This window comes from Gymnogyps californianus, chromosome 11 (assembly GCF_018139145.2).
Source record: "Gymnogyps californianus isolate 813 chromosome 11, ASM1813914v2, whole genome shotgun sequence".
NCBI lineage: Eukaryota > Metazoa > Chordata > Aves > Accipitriformes > Cathartidae > Gymnogyps > Gymnogyps californianus.
In genome coordinates, this window is record NC_059481.1 from 7053913 (window position 1) to 7070156 (window position 16244).

The 16244-nt window shown below is 36.2% G+C and overlaps 1 protein-coding gene across 1 annotated transcript in view; it reads right to left on the reverse strand.

Annotated features, from left to right (window-relative positions):
* The window catches only part of ENTREP2 (endosomal transmembrane epsin interactor 2), a 156089-nt gene that overhangs the window by 75473 nt on the left and 64372 nt on the right, over nt 1-16244 (reverse strand). The window contains exon 2 of the mRNA XM_050903311.1: nt 15322-15378. The gene's annotated coding sequence lies outside the window, so the exon portion shown is untranslated. The remainder of the gene's footprint in view (nt 1-15321; nt 15379-16244) is intronic.

The following is a 16244-nucleotide window of genomic DNA, read 5'->3' on the forward strand; positions in this document are numbered from 1 at the left end:
AACAATCCATATTTAAACAAAACATCCAGCTAAATCAGTAAATAGAAATTAATATATAAAAGTGTGAGTAGTCTAGTAACTTTGAAATAAATCTACTTAAGACTGAATTTATACTTCCATAGCAACTGCATTAATAGGGTCCTCCATATAAACAATATATTACTTTTTGCAAGTGTCACATTGCTGGAAGGATTCACCTCCATGGAAGTGTCAGTGAAACACTACTCCACATAAATTAACCTTCCATAACATCTGTAGCAGAATGCCCTGAGGAAATAAAAGCTTATGTTGTTCTGCTGACAAGGACAGGCATCAAAAGGCTACGCAAGCAGCCCTTCCTGGCAGTAGCATAATTAGAGAGAAGCAGATTGTAAAGATCAGATACACAGATATTTTGCATCTGTCTTTCCCAAAATATTAATAGCAATTAACTACTCATGTGCAATTATTCTTATTAATGAACAATTGTGTGGTCTCTCTGAAAGTTATCATAGCAGAATACTTTCACTTTCATCATTAAGGAAGAATGCTTCTGTCAGGTAAGCAAGGTCAGCAAGCCATGAGTGCTAAAGTATATCAACAGTACATGAGCATTTTCAGTATCAGACAGTTTGTGAGGCAAGGCTTCAATGTGGACAACATTTTTTCCCAATTTGATTTTAATATAACCTCATTATAGTTTTGGATGTTTAAAGAAAAATTGCATACACATCTCTATGGAAGACTCACAAGAATAATTTGATGGAGATCCATCAATACATGAACTTTAAAATTTCTAAGACCTTCATTCATATATCTGAGGTAGAACTGAATCCATAAAGTTGTGTGAGATTTTATAGCATCTGTAGTAAGGAAACCCAAACACTCGATCACAAGCATGTCTAGCTCAGGATCTAAACTGTGATTCACGTGCCAAAAAAATCCCACTGAAATCAAAGTATTTTTCTTCAACAAGCACAGGATAATTAGATTCTCTTTGGATAATGGTGCATTTCCTTCCATCTGCTGCACAAACAAAACTGAAATCACATGAGTTTTGATTGTACAAAGAATGAGGTATCCATCCCCAACTCCATCACCCCACCAAAATACTTTATATTAGTCCATGCAGACATTTATTCTACTTTTAAATAAATACATTTCAAACGCAATTCATCTCGTCTAAAATATATTTCTGAAGTTACAGTTTCCTCACCATTCTAAATCAAAATACAAAGTTTAACAAATACTTTCCATGCTGCCCAGCTAGCCAGCTCCAGTGATACCACACAGATGCAGCTTTACTCCAGGTATCCAAATTAGAGGATGAAATACATGGATAAAACAAACACATCAAATTATAATTTTCTTTTCCTAGATTAGAAGCAGAATTTATTTTTTATGTTATTATAGCATATACCGTTTACGATGGAAGAAAATCCTATACTGGGAGGATATGGGAAATGACATAACAATGTATTTCTATCTACCTGTTCTGAAGAATAGTTCAATTAAAAGCTGATGACCATTAAAAAAGACCTGATCAGCAGAGGCACGGTCTACACAAAGATCCGCAGAGCAGCATCAAATTGCCAGCCCTCCCTCCCAGGCTTCCTTTCCCACATGACTCAGCAGCGTGTGCAGAATGATTTCTCCTTTCTCCACTGACACACTAGGACCACGCCAACTCTCTAGACCCCAGGAGTGGCCTGTCAAACACACGGGTTTTTCTCACCTTCCCAAGGTAAGCTCTAACCAACATGTTTTGCTCCACAAATCCTAATGGAGGGGACTGGCTATAATGTTGATTACGAGGCAGAACTGTTTGTTACTGGCAACAATACCCCATAGTTGCTCACTGGGCCCTATTAACAAGAGTTCACTCCTCCCTTCCCTTCCCACACAATCCCCAGAGTACACTGCACTGCAGACAGGTTTGTGTAGCTGTCTGTGTGAATGTCCATATACATTTCTTTAGCTCTGTGCATAAGTAAGTTTCTGCTCCTCCATTCTGTCCATACACAAGTGAAAATTTATCAGGGTAAGGGGAACAACAAAAGGGGGAGAGCAGCCAGACTGCCTGTATTGCGTATCTCTAATTCTTTTGCCACTTTAGTATTAGAGAAAGCATACAATGTCTTGAGCCATTCTCTATAGGTCCTTTTTATTGTTGTATGCACTTGTACATACTAGGACCATTCTAGCAAGTAGTAGTCAGGTTTTTGCTGTTTTCTCTACTGTCTGAAAAAGTAACGGAGAAAACCAGTATATGTTTTCCTATTGCAAATAAAGCTCTGTTAACAAGGGCAGATCTTTTGTTTTTCCAATCAAATGCAAATACTGATTCTCTACTGTGGTTCTTACGCATATAGCAGACTAACATATACTATCCCATGTTTCCAACTTTTCTAGTACTATGTCAGAAAACATGAACATTTTCCTAGCGATTCCTGATAGCTGTCACTCATTTATATTAAAAAGCAAATCCCTACATACATAAAATGCTGATACAACTACACAGATTATAATATGAATGCAAAACAAGCAGATACAGTATAGCTTCATAGCTTTTAAAAATTTTAGTAGTGAGTATTACAATAAAACTTCTTTTGGAAATCATATGGCAAAACAAGAGAGAGAGAGAAAGAGATGTCGGTAACTTCACCATACATTTATCTCTGTATCTAGAAGTACACTCAAAAACATGTCTATGCTGTGGTCACTTGTACTACCCTAAACTGCAGATCTCCTCAAACAGAATAAAGCCACTGAATTATTCTGATGGGCTGAATTTTCATTAAAAATGCCAAGTTAAAAGAAATGAGATCTCCTAATCCATCTTCAACTGAAATGGAAATAAAAATATGTCAACAAATCAACTTTTTAATTACATTGCTCTTCAAGAAGACCAAACACAATAACAGTCTTAATATACAAGCTAGGCTGATGACCAAACATAGCAGCTGAAGAGAGATCAAACTAAGTCAAAAGACTCAATTGCTTTTTGTTTTAATCAGCTTTCAATACCGTAGTGCTATGGGAATCAATGTAATGCTATGGAAATCAGCAAAGAGAGAACCTGTAAAATCACACGTTAAAACAAGCTAAGAGACTGCTTCTGACCTTCTGACTGTGCTGTTCATGTCCATTCCCCTGCCATATTGGGAACAGAAGTTACAGGAGCTTAAAGGATTTAGTATCTTCATGGGCCTCTGTAGAATAAAGCCACTACTGCAGCATCTCAGAGGCAGCAGTTGATTTGTGTTTCACTGCCACACGCACACAGGGAGTTCAAGGCTCTGGAATACTCTGAGAGGACAATTTTCACTGCTTACTGTCTTTGAACAGAAAACACATCCTTCTCCTCCCCCCCCCCCTTTTTGGAGGTGGCTCTATTTGATCACATACACTACTGCCCTGAAAAGCCTGACTATATCAAGCTTAAAGTCTGGCCAGTTCAGAAGGCGAGAACTTTTTTTTGGAGTGGTAGTTGGTTTTTTGTTTCTTTGATCGAGTTTGCAAAGCCTGTTTAGTTTATCCCTCCCCACCCCCCCAAAGAGATAAGATTCTTTACTTCTGGTGACTAAAAGTCACATATTTAGTAGAAAATTCATATGTAACCATAAAACATTTAAAAAAACCCCCACATTTAGGAGAAGCTAAATTAAAAACTGCTGTGTACTATGTTTCTTTGGATGTTAGGATGTACTGTTTCTTTTCCTGAGCACAAAATAGATATGTACAATTTAGAATTAAGCATCTTACAAAATAGATATGGATAAATTATTATTACTGCTGCTGATGGCTATATAAAATCTACTGTATGGTAGAAAACCAATCACTGCCTGGTTCTATCTAACACTACATTAGATCTCATTTTAAAAAGTGTTAAAATGCCTTTGCACTTCTGCTTTTGAATAGATACACCTATATTATTTATAGGTATGAGTCTTTTCCTTTCCTAATATGAAACAGTATTATGACGATGAAGAGATTGAACAGATCCTTTTGAATGAAAATCCTAATAAAATATGAAATATGACAAAACGCAGAAAAACTTTTTTCTGTTCCGAACAGCGTTTAACTACATATCTAGAGACAAACCATATAGTTTCACCTCTAAAACCGTACTATTTTATGGTGTAGAAATAGAAAGCACAGCATCCAACTGAGTGTGATCTATTTCTGTTTGTGTTGTTATAGATTTGTGCAGTCTTTCTACCCAAAGACTTTGTAACACTGAGCAACTAAATATTGCCATATATGAGCAACTAAAATGTTGAACCGTAAACATAAGTTTTCTCAATCTTGGATCCAGGTAAGTCTGCTAAGTCATTTTAAGTCATCAGTTTAAAATCTTCTGCAATGATTATGCTTTATAAACTGTAAATAAACAGGGATCAATTGAGTTCAGTCAAAGCCTGAATCTAGTAGCTGTAGGAATTCAGTAGGAAATGAATCACAGATATCAAAATACCTTTTGCTTCTATTATCAGTCTGCTTCTACATTATGCTGTGTGTAATCACCTTTGTATTGGTACTCTACAAGGCAGAGATGTCAAAACTAGTAGAAATGCGAAAAATTCTTAAAAGAAGTTGATTTTGTACATATTTAGTTCAATATATGTATTTACAATTTTAAAACATATTGACTCCTTTACTCTCAAAGCTCATATCTGGCTTCTTTTGACTTTGGAAACCCTTCAGTGCTTCCAAAATTCTTGAGACTACATCAACTATCAGGGCCCAAAGTACTGATATTTCATTTTTGTAATCTGAAAACTAAAAATGTCATAATTTCTCTCTCCATCATCCCTACACAATTTCTCATAAAGTGCGATGAATTGTCTTACTACTTTTTACTGGTTTTAAAAACCTCTACAGCTGTTAATGAAACTGCTGGAATTGAAACAACTTCATTTTTGAATATTCAGCATCAAATTATTAATCTTACTTGCTTAAAGAAAAACCAAACAAATGAAACAAATAGAACACACCAAACCCCCCACTAATCTCTCCCTCTACAGAGGGAGAGATTAGTTTTCTCCTTCTGAGTCCCTCAAACATTTCACATTTCCTACTGTCACAAACTCCTTTCCTCTGTGATGTGAACAGGTTTGTTCTTGTGGTAACATCCTTTTTTTGGTAATTATCATTCACATGCAAAAAATGCAAGTACAGGGTTTTACTTGCCATAATACCAAGAGTAGTAATAAATTTAAGGTATCTTACATTTAATTTTCATCCTGCTTTGAGAATTAGGGGCTTGCTTTCCCTCAGCAGTTTTCTTCACTTGACACGTCTGCCTGCACTTTCACGAAATATCACTCAAGAAAGTAAACCATGTGCTCTTGCTGCACATCTCAAATGGTTTACAAAATACACATTAACAATTAGATCTGTTCCTTTTTATGAAGGTATAATTTTGTAAAATGAGTGACTCATTTTTTAGCCTTTTAACATTTCTATATTTGTATCTAGTCTTTGAAATGCCCCAAATTTTCTTGTGCTGATACGGTTAAACAAACGTTTCTTATTTGTCTTGTAAAACGCATTTAGCCATAGTCGTGCCTAAAATATAAAATTATAACCATCTCTCAGGGTTTAAGGGTAGTTAATTATGTCATTCCTTATGGCTTTATGGTCAGAAGCTACACATGGTAAAATTAAGAACAGGAAAGGGACTTAAATATCCATAACGTGAGAAAATTACTCAAGACTGAAAGCAAAGTTACTTATGGAATCAAAGGTAAATAATGTGACATTTCCAGCGTATAAACAAAAAGTGAATAATAAAGATGACTGCAGACTTCTAAAGAATGAACTAAGTATTTTACTGAAAGACATAGAGACATCCCTAAACAAAAATAATTTATTTTCCTCAGTGCTTACAAAGGAAGTGAGGCAGATGTCAGAAACCAAGACTAATTTACCAAGGAGGAAGACAAAATGCTGAAGGAAACCAGACCCACACCAAGAAAAAGTTGAAGAAATTAGACTGTGCAAAGGCTGCCAAAAACTCCAGGACCAGATGGGATGCAGCCTGCATTTCTAAAAGAAGGAGCAAATGAGATAGAAGAACCATTAGCAGATATATTTAGACAGCCTGTGAGAACAGGGGAATTACTGATGGACTGAAAAGAGGCAAATGTAGCACCCATACCATACTCTTCATTATAAGCAGCAGCAATGATACTGGAACTCTGACAGTTTCCTATTGCATGGTACTGTGCTAGCATTAACTGCTGCCATGGCAACATGAAGCAATGGGAGCAGATGGGGAGTAGAAGGGTCTGTTTAAGGGTAATTAAGATGTGCTTGTTTAGGAAGGGGCAAGTGTTATGCCCCAGCAGGCTTTGTCTGCTCTTCAGGAAAAGCTGCTTGTGGTCTTTTAAAATTTTGCCACTGCGGATAACTAATTAGCAGATGGATGCTCAACAGAGGAGTCTAGATTCTGACACGGGTGACAGCTGGTGGCAGCTGGGCCCAGGAACAGGCAGCCTTTGTAGAAAGGGCAACAGAGAGATGCAGACAGACAGACCCAGGCAAGAGAAGTGTTAAGCTGTAAAAGGGGACATAGAATGTTCATTCTAAATAGATGCTTCACTCTGTGACACCTTTTCTCCCCCTTTACAAAGATTTCTTTGATTCGCTTCCTCCGTTTTCATCTCAAGTGTTGTTTCTTTCTCTCCCATTTCACAGCTTTACTGGGTCATTCTCCATTTTTTTCCTTCTTCCTCTTCTGTCAGGTATATACTAATAAAATGGCACTGGGGGCAGGTTTTTCTGTCAGTTGTTTCCATATACTAGAGAAGACAGAAGGGAATCAGCAGTCTTAGTCAAAAAACCAGCAATAGGTGAGACAGCGCACTGTCAAAAATCTAAATGTTTGTGTTAATCTACATGCAAAAAGCAATTTGGGACATGAATGTAATCAGAATTTACACAAACTCTAATTGTAAACTTTGAAGACCACACTTTCCAGATCCCCTACTCAATCCAACAAGAGGCATTAATTCACAGCTTAAACCAGCAGTTCATGCACTGGGAAAACATCTCTCAGGGCAGCAGACACAGGTGGACATTCCAGCCAACCTCTGACTTCCCCACTTCACACACACGTGTGCACACACATATAAAAAGCTCTTCTTTCTGGCAACCAAAAGTTGCACTAAAGCGCAACAGTTACACTTGGTAATAGAGAGGAAGACTGGAGAAATGCAAGACCAACAGTTTAAATAAGAGGAAATGAGTCAATAACAGTGTCCCAAACTAATAAAGATTCAGAAAGCCCATCCGAGAAAGAAAACAAAACAAAACCCTCAGATTTAAGGCACAAACATCTATCAAGAGGATTCAGATAGGAAAGCTCATGATCCATGCATAGCATCAGAAAAGGCCTCAGAAGGCCATCAGAAAAAGCCCGAAACAGCATCCAGAGGTTGCAGCACTTTAACCTTAGAATAAAATTAAGCTTAACTGCACTACTAGAGTTTTGGAGAAAACATCATTTATCGCACTGTGTTAATGCATAGTAAATAAAATACTGTATGCTATTAATTTCCACAGACTGATCACAAATACCAAAGTTCAAGCTGGACTGTGCAAGTGTGGTTGATCAGATAACTTCTATTTTCTGAATAACTGTGCAAACATCACTAGGGCACGTTCCTGCATATGCACATCTAAAATTACATGCATCTTTTACAAATATGTTTGAAATCTACTTTTTGAGAAGTGCTCTGGTAAAATCTGATCACTTGAATCTTCACAGAAAAACAAAACACAAAAACCAGCACAAGTACAGCCAAAACTAGTGGCTAAATATAGCATATCTATATAAAATATTTATAATTTTTACCTAGTTATGTTATTCATCAATGTAATTTCTGTAATAAAACCCTAAGAAATCTCCATTCATTTCTCATACAGTTGGTTATTTCTTCAAGTATTTGGAAATGAAAATTTATGCATAGAGCACAAAAATACTTTAACGAAAAGGAAAGAGTAAACATTGTGGTTGTCCTGCTACTACTGAAACTTTAACTGCTGCCAGGAACTGAGGAAAGAAAAAAAATTGGAAGATCTACAACCACCTTTTGTGGGAATGGCTCAATCAGGATGCAACTAAGGATGCCTAAAACAGACCTGTTCAGTTGCAGTTCTGTTCCTGTTCTCTCCTATTCCTCTTCAGCTGCTCTTTTCACTGAAGCCTCCAGTCCAAGAACAGCATTCAGTAAATTAAAAATGCCCTTCTTGGAGTATCTGAACACTTACCAACCCAAATTTGACATGAGAAGACACAAAGAGATCCACAGCTTCTGCCATGCATTTCACATAGGGTGCTGGAATGTAGCCAGATAAATGGCAAGTACTTGTATTTCTCTCAAGAAGTCTCCTACAGACCACTGGCACAGTTACTAGAACCAGGGTAGGAAAGGTACATACATCCTTGGAAGCAAGTAAGGAAGGAGCAGGCATGAAAGAATGACAGTTACTGGCTGATTGAAAAGGCCTCAAAATCTGATATTCACTACCCTGGTTTGGTGGAAAATTGTTTTTTTAAATAAGGAAAGAGAATTACAAAAAAAAATCATTCAGGTTTAACTACTCTAAGAATCTGCTTGGAATAGCTAACAAACAGAAGCAGCTTTGACAGAAACAGAAATATATTTTAACTCTGCTTTCAGATTGATGTAACCTGGAATATATTTATCAATAAATACATTAACCTCATTTTTAGTTATTGTCTCACAGACTTTTGGTATAACTACAGTCACACTGCAGTAGTATGCAGAGACAGTTGATCTAGTTTGGTTACCAGAGCAGCATAGCCATGTTAGTGCTTTATACAACTAGCCCTCAGTGAACGGGAGAAGCGGAAGAGAAGAGACAAAGAAAACTTAACTATGTCCCAACTATAGGGAAAGATTATTTGCAGCTCACACTTTCTTCACTGAAGTCATTCAAACTGAAGATACAAATCTATTTTAAGTCAAGATTAATTAGTTATGGTGCTTATGGCACTGTATTTAAAAAGCACACTGAAAAATCAGAGATTCTATTGTGTGATTTCTTATTGACACGCTTTTGGTTCACTCCTCTCTGCTCATCTAGGTCCTGTTCTTCTCAACAGTTTTTGATCGTAGTCTCCCTCGTGTTGCCAGACTCACAGTTTAATTCCTCCTTCCTGTCCTAGCCCTCCACCTTTCTCTTCCCCTTGATTCAGCTCCTCTGAATTTGAGTATTTTCCTTCCATGCTCCTAGAAAAGAGGTCAAAGAAAAACACTCTGCTTTCAATTTCAAAGCCTAGGTTCACACTCCAGTCCACACCAGCTCTGAGCAAAATTTACAGCTTTATATTAGAAGACCTACTTTGTGAACCAGCATTGGATTTGCTTTGCAAGTAGAAGCCATTACAGCTTTCCAAGTTTCTTTTTGAAAGCAAGCAACACTCAGCATTCAACCATATCCCAATTTATCAGAAACTTTGCAAAACTCTGGTATGTAAGATGTAGTTGTTTTTACCCAGTGTTTTGTTAACCTTTAAACTAATGCTTCAGCCTCAAAGATGACTGTTTATCTAATAGCAGGGTTCCTAATGAACATCTTGATCAACGAATTCAAAGTCTATGCATGTTGAAATGATACTGCAGAGTGATCAAGGGATATGTTAAAGCAGAGTGATATTCTGCATCTCATCTCAACATCACTCAAGTATCAAAGCCAACAATGACATACAAGGTGATGGATGCCTTTAGACTCTGCCATTCTCCCAGGCCGTGCATTTTTTTACTTGTTTTTCTCTTACAGTCTTGACCCATTTATGCTAACATTGCCTCTCCACTACATAGATTATTTACTTATTCCAGCTGCCAAAACCAAATCTCTGCTGGGGGAGGGGGAATTTAAATTCAAAAATTTCAATCAGATTTCATCTGAAAGGAAGCTGTAAATTCTCTTACCAGAGTTTAAAAATACATGTCTCATCACTTAAGCTACTCTAGGACCTCAGGTTAAGTAGTATGGCCAGGAACATGTCAACAACCCACATCACTGAAAATTATGGGAAACTTACTTATATGTTATTTCTATACATTTTATGTATCATCTGTTTCCTGGAGTTTGGTTGTTTCTGCTATACTCAGCAACGATATCTAGTGATAGAAGATAATCAACGAGGAAACATTTGGACCAGTTTTACATATCCATGCATCTTGTAGGGCAAGTGTATATGTGGATGTATTTATTTAAAATTATTAGTAATTTCTTTTTTACAACAGGTATAGATCTTTTTCTAGTGATTTTTACTGAAAAAGAACCGATTTAAGTCTGATATTCAAATAGTTCAAGTTTTTCACAGGACTTCTAGAAAGAAAATCTCTCATTTTGCAACAAACTACCAAGCTGGCCCAAGACGAACATTTTCTAACAAAGTCTGTTCAGCATTTGGGTGATTCTTACCACAGGTGCAGTCTGAGACCTTGCACAGCAGTTCATCCTTGTGCCTGATGTGCAGGTTGAACTGCTGCTATTTAGGATGACTCTTCTTTTATTTTTCTTAAATAATGAAAATCCTATCTGCTTATAAAAAAAAAAAGAAAAAGGAAAAAAAAGCATGAAGTAATGGTTCATTTGAAGGGGTAATGCATTGAAAAGAGAGTGTCCCCTTCCACTTAAGCCAAAAGAAATAAATCAGAAGACGTCCTGAAAAACAAATGTACAGATCAGATTTTTGAGCCTTTATACCCAGGCTAGTTACTAAAGGTACATGCACAGATTTGCATGTTCACTGATGCATGGAACTGTATCTGGAATGCAGATTTCATAGGAAATGCTTTTAAATAGCTATTCTGAGTAATCAAGATCACTTATTAGTAAGTATTGTGTTATGTTCACTGACATTCACAGGCATTAAAAAAACACGCTTCTGTTCCTTGAAAAAAAATATTAAATCTATCAGTTTATTGTAAAAGCTTTCAGTTAGAAATGTAAAAATATTTTTCTGGGATCACCCAAATGCCAGATGGCAACAGAGAAGCTTTCTGCTCAATTCAGAGGCTGAATTAATCTCCTTAGCACAAATAGATTTGCAATTACCATAGACCGTAACAGAAAAATAATCTCACTGCACAGTTCAAAGTTTTGTGCAAGGTAATTCAACGTCAGGAGCTACACAAGCTCTCCCTCAATTTTCAGACACTTCCATAAACCACAAGGAAACAAATTCCTATTTTAACCTTAAGCAGTGGTACTGACACAGCCAGCACTTAGTTTCCAAATAAGGGACTCTTGAAAGATTTCCCCAAAGCACTACAAATTCTCTGAGATTTCATAATTAAAGATACAGAAAGCTTAATGAGGAAACATCTGAAATATATGGAAAATACTGTTCAAAATTAATGCATAAACAATTTAAAGATCTCCTTTGCCCAGGTGTCTCCTCTGGTAAATGTAAATACTGGTTTGATAACAGACACTGATTCCTTCAGCAACATAAGCAACTGATGGCTAGGTGGTGACCAATAAAATTCAGATAAACTAACAAAATCTGGTGAATCCTTCAGATAATTAAACTATGCAAAGACACTTTAGCATGAGAGCTTCTATATGTAATTAAATTTCTGCACATTAACATCACAGTAAAATTTCCTTAGTGCATACATATTTGTAAATCTTCTACTGAATATATAATACAAAACATCACTCATGCTAATGTCTTGGAAATACACAACTATTCTCAGTTTTGACTTTGGTTCCAAGATGTTAAACTATGCAACCACCCACTCATTTCTATACCAATACTACATAACACATTTCTGGTAAGGTACAGTCAGAAGTTAATGGTTGATGAACTACTGTTGGTGTTTATTGCTTCTTCGACTTCCTCTTTTTGCCTGCAGAAAATAATAAATTTGCAAAGAAAAGACACTGCATCTGTGAAAAAAATTGTATGAATACAGCGATAAGCAAACCAGAATCAGTAGTATGAGGGGTTGAGCCTGGCCAGCAGCTAAGCACCACACAGCTGCTCACTCACTCCCCCTTGCAGCAGGACAGGAAGAGAATTGCAAGAGCAAACGTGAGAAAACTTGTGGGTCGAGATAAAGACAGCTTAATAAGCGAAGGAAAGAGGAAAGAAAAAACCAAAGCAAGTGATGCAGAGTGTGCAAAAGAGAAAGCCTTGACACTGTGCAAGTACTGCTCAGCAATAGCCAACACACTGGTGTGTTACCAACCCTGTTTTAGTCACAAATCCAAAACAAGCAGGAAACTGGCACCTTAAAATATTACCAGAGTTTCACCAGTTTTCCAAACATCACAGACGGTGTATGTTTTAATTTTGTAAAACTTTATTCGTGGCTTCCAACGATAAAGCTATCTTTCTTTTTGTTGTCGTTCTTTGCAATGTCAGATTTTGTAACACATTGCAACAGAAAAAGACGTATACTGTAATCGATTATATAGTTGTTTATAATACTATAAATTAGGTTAAAAGGTAATTACTGACAGTATGTATTTTGCATATGTATTGTATAAGCAGATCACAATATGACTCATTGGCATGTTGTGCTATGAGGTTGTAAAGTTATGCAGTATTAATTGCTTAATCAGAACAAATACGAACACATGGGTTCCAACTATTAAAAGGTATTTACAGTTCAACTAGGAAAACCAGACGGTATGTAGCCACTGCAAAACTATTAGCACTGACTATTGCACAGGTTAATCACACACCGGCAAAAATCGTCATCCCTGTCCCCTGTCCCTCCAGCTGGCTATTATACCACCACCAAGTGCCAATACAGAAACACAGAAGAAAAACAATCAGGCTCTAACTCCTGAGCACTAAGCTTACTCTTGGAAATAAATAATTTCCTAGAGCAGATTTTAGGAAGGTGAGCTGTTCTGAGAGTATTACGCTACCATTTACTATTTCTTCCCTTTTATATTTATTTCCTTGAATGATACTGACCACAACTGCCTATTTACATTTCACTGAATGAATTGATATCTGAAAGCCTGGCTGAATTTACAATATGCAAGTGTTCAGGAATCAAAGAAGCCAAGTCTCAATAGGCCTGAATAACATTTCTGATGCATGAATATTGTTTATTCCAGTGACGTAAGCAGCAATTACAGTTGCTCACAAGCAACTGTTTTGAAAAGTCTTAGGTTTAGTTAGATTTCACAGTTGTACAAGCACTCAATTCAGAGGAATTATTTTAGTTTTAATGGTTTCTAATATGTGAGCAGTAAAGTGTAACACAAATGAAAATGAAATGAGATCTGGGTACCAAACATACACTTCCATGATTCTTTCACTGCCAGGAGAACTTTTTCTTTTGAAGTATTTCTAATAGGTAATACTACTACAATTCTATTTAGTTTTATTCAATCAAAGAGGCAGCATTCCCAGGTAGAGAATTAGTAACAACAAAGCCCATAAGGTAGAATAAAATATCTTGGCATAAAAACAGGTATACCAGCTATTTGTCATAACACTGAGCAGAAATTTAGTCCAATCTTTGCCCAGAGATACACATTCTTACTCTAAACAACACTGCAAACCTGCAAAATCTCCAATATGAACTACACTACTGATGGACTAATGGAGAAAACAGCACTTTGGGCCATGCTCCCTTTTGGTAACACCAGGAAAAAAACAGTTTGCTCCTCCTCTTTCTGCTCCTGCCCAGCAAGAGATAACTAGAGAAATTCTGGGGCAACCAAATGACCACTCCCATCCTGTCTGTGTATTCTCATATACACACTCATTGTTTGTTTGTTTTTTAAAAATTAAATGGAAAAGTCTGAGAAATTCTGAGTATTTTTACTTGATGACTACCCATTCATGACAGATCAGTCTTTTGATATGTTCTAATGTGAAAGCTCTCCCTGCTCATCAATGGTGAGTAAAAATTTGTCTTTTTTTGTATTTTAGTCCAGAAACCTGCCTGCTACCTTTCTCAGGGGCACTCATTAGTTTCACTAATTTGCTTCACTTTGACCTCATTTTGGGCACATTTATCTTGCCATCAGGCAGCTTTCTACATCATACAGCGTTCATCTGTTGGTAAAACCACCAACCAGTAAATCAATACAAACTCAATCTGGCCTTTCTTTAATAACAACGACAAGTGAATTATGGAAAGAAAAAAAAAAAATATTAGAAGCGCTAACACTACTGCTTTAGTTCATAATACTGAAAGGTATACCTGAATTTCTAATTAGGCTTATTCTTATTAGTACAGGTCTTTCCATTTCATACTTTCCATTATATTCTTTTTTCTTGGAACTATCTTTAGTATTAACTATGTTACAAATGTTACATATGTTACTATGTTACAGATGCACACTTTTTCAAAGGCAACATTTATCTGCTAATACGTCCTTATTGACAGAGTCATTTCACCTTTTTAGTAAGATTGATTTGAATCTAATATTGCTTTGTGTTAATAGGTTAATTGAAACTCTATTAGCATGCATATACAAAGCATAAATTACTTTTCATTATTAAGTAACTACATGAATCTCACAACAGAATACATAATGTAGCTGAAAATTGTTTTGCAGACAAACAAAAACAGCTACTAATTTGGAATACGCTTTTTTGCCATTCAGATAATTGGTTAAAAAGATTTCTCTGCGGTGTCATTTTAGGCAAGTTAAGTTAAATGCAAAGATAAATGCAGATCAACAGTCTGTTTGTCTAGAACAATAGTGACAGACTAAGCACTTTTCTAAGTTCAGTATTAATTTTTAAAATACATTAATAAACAAATTATTGAAAATTATAACATATTTCATGAATATATATTAATCCAAGCCACGATGCAGTATGGAGTGTATCTACTAGGCAGTAATGCTCACTATTTTCAGCCATTTTTGATTTCACACCGTGAACTACAGTATGATTGTTGCCTTTCTTTAAACAAACACATTTATCAAAATGTTTATGATTCATTTGTTCTTACATTTAAATTACTAAACCATATGCTATTAAAAAGAGAGATAGAACTGTAACAATGGCAAGTAAGGGGCAGTAGATATCTGCATTGTTTTACACATAATGAATATTACAGCTCTCCAAGACTTAAGTACAGATAGAAGAAAAATATTATTGTCACCTAGATCATTTATGTAATACAACCTCAAAGCCCCAAAATTTTTGTAGGAAGTGTTTATAAATTTTAGGATACAGAACAGCACTGGAAAATCATCCCCAGAGGCTATTAGGCTTCTACATAAAGACAAAACCACTGGTAGTTACTTCCACAGAATCCTTTAGTCACTTATCTAAAGTCTGTATAACTTGATTAAAGCCACATTGCCACTCACCACAAGTGAAAGGGGCCTCTTCCATGAAACAACACCAATCAATCCTGACAACAGCACCTGTAATAAAGAGAGCAGAGTCACCAAAGACACATGGGGTTTATACCAGTGTCATTAAAAAACAATAATAAGTATTAAGATGAAGTTTAATACACAGTCATGATGTGTATTTCCACAGTGCTGGAAACAAACTGCTAAAAAGATAATGTTTTCATTTTATTCTCAATAAAAAATAAACAGAAGTACTACTCAGCTGTTTTTAAAACAAATTTCAATCCATCTGCCAGATCCAATTAGTTCTGATCAGATCACAACAGGTCTTCAAACATCTTCTCTCCAAGTCTTTAATGTTATCAGCACTAAAGGAGAATAAATGTTTAGGGTAAATTTTCTTGCGGTCTCAGTGTCATCAAAAATTAGCTCACAAAAAGGGGAGTAAAGACAGGACAACCACAAAATCAGTCAGGGTATTCAGCTAAATTAGCAAAAGGGTTTTTTTGTTTTGTTCCACCCAGCCACCCAAACAACCACACTACTTGATCTTATGTTCGAAAAAGCCCACATACATTCATTTAAAACCTATATTTAACATACAGATACATTACCCCCTCCACTACAAGCCAAAAGCAAGCAGAATTCAGACCCTGATACACCTAAGCTGATCTTAGGTACTTCAAAATAATATGCAAGTTACAGTTGAGACACCGTAAGCTTTACATACAGTTAAAAACAGAGAGAGGAAAAGAGAGAGAGAGAGAAATTGGAGCAATGGGGTGAGGGATATTGACCCTGGGGTGGGGGAAAAAAGGTGGGGAGGAACCTTTTCATTAGAACATTTAATTTAAAAAAATTAGTAAACTAGAACACAAACAAAATGCAGGGAAAGGAATGCATGTTATTTATTTCATGAGTTTGCAGTGTCACTT